Source organism: Solanum stenotomum, chromosome 1 (assembly GCF_019186545.1).
Source record: "Solanum stenotomum isolate F172 chromosome 1, ASM1918654v1, whole genome shotgun sequence".
In the NCBI taxonomy this organism is placed as follows: Eukaryota; Viridiplantae; Streptophyta; class Magnoliopsida; order Solanales; family Solanaceae; genus Solanum; species Solanum stenotomum.
In genome coordinates, this window is record NC_064282.1 from 103961473 (window position 1) to 103963509 (window position 2037).

Consider the following 2037-nt stretch of genomic DNA (forward strand, 5'->3'; position numbering starts at 1 on the left):
TGTCCTTTAATTTTAACATTTTTACGTTTTAAATTTTTTTTATGTTTTATTTAATTTTCTACACTTATTATAATATTTGTTCAAAATTAACATATTTTAGATACAAGACATTTGGAATTAAATTAAAATAAAATCAAAACGAAAGACAATGAAAATAAAATCAATAGATTAATAAAAGAGAATAACAATGAATGTTGGTAAAAAAAATTGATACAAGGTAAAAAAAAATGTGTATTAACTTTATCTAAATACTAGATAAAGAAAATAAGAATATTTTGTAAAGAAAAACATTAAAAAAGAATTAAGAAAAATAATTATTTTTCAAAAATCATTTTTAAATTAAAAAATAAAAAAAAATTATAAAATAATATTTAAACACATGGCGGGATAGTGTGTACAAACACAACTAACTTGGATAGTTGATGGTGTCACGTCAACACAAAAGGTGCACAAAATTACAAAAAAATAAGTGCAGGGGTAATAGGACATTAATTAAGATTAGGTGTGTCTCTGGAATTTCGATCATAGGCCAGGGGTACTTATGCCTTATTCCTGAAAAAAGAGACAAAAAAGGGAAAAGAGATTTGAAATACTGTTGGAGTTTTACCGGAGAAAAGGGCTGGGGTCCCTGCTTGTTTGGGTGAATTTTGCCGGGAAAATGGAAAAAAAGGGGTACTTGGTGATGGACTTGTCGGATCCCGACAGAGCTCTGGTGAACTTGTCACCAGAAAATTATGAACACTTGAGAAATTTCTATAAGTCTAAAAAATCTGAAAATTACATTCATTCTCTAAAATCTTATTCATCACCACTAACTTAATGCCCAAAAACCGTCTTAGTAAAATATCACTATCTTAAAATCGTGGGCTAAAATCACTTGTTAATAAAATATTTCTGTATGCAATCTTATCCGTATTTAAATATATTTCTAGACTGCACAAAAACCACAAAAAATGAATATTAATAAAAGTAACAAATAAAATGAATTTTAACAAATGTAACGAATAAAATGAATGGCATGTAAAAATGCAATTTATATAAAATAATGATTTAATGAAAGACAGGTTATTCACAACATATTCCATGGATTATTACAAAAAATAATGTAATTAAAACATTTAACTGATAAAAATCTAAATTTTTGAAAAATAAGGATAAGAATCTATAAACTTATTTAAAATTAGAAAAAATGCAATTTGTACGATTGAATGAATAAAACTTAAAAGTTACTAATTTTGAAAATGCTAAGCGAAAATTGGGTGTTAACAACCAACATTTCCATCCTAGTTAAGAAACGGTTCAAGGAATAATGTGATAGAAATCTAAGCTAGCGTTTGGCCATAGATTTCTAAATATTCTTGGCAAATATTATTTGGGTGAAAATTTGGGTGAAATTTCACCATGTGTTTGGCTATAGTATTTGGGAAATATATTTCACTTTATTAGAAAAATATGATTTATACCCATAAGTTTTAAAAACTATCAAAACTAACCATAAGTTTGTATTACAAGTCAATTGAATCTTCATTGCAATAATAACAAATAGTGTCCATGACACTAGAGCAATGTGGTAGTTTGGAGTGAGTGTCATACATCGTGAAGTAGACAAATCACATGACTTTGTTACCCTTAGCCGATTGTTCATCATTTTCATCAACAATCATATCATCATTTAATATTCACTGAATATTTCATCACTACTATGGTGTTCACGTGAAAAATTATGTAATACAACACAAACAATTACTATAGAGGGTGTTTTTGTAAAAGATAAAAGTTTGGGGTAACATTTCAATTTTCAAAAGATCCCAAATAATGAGATTTGGCCCAAATACTAGAAAAAAACTAGTATTTGGGAATTTGGGATATTTGCCAAAAATATTTGCCAAATAATAGCAAATTGTATGGGCAAACACTATTTGCCAAATTTTTTCCCAAATACTATTTGGAAAATCTATGGCCAAACGTGCCCTAAGTGTAGCACCATAAAGGAAAAGAAAGCCCCCTATCCAACATATTGTGCATCTAGATTACTAA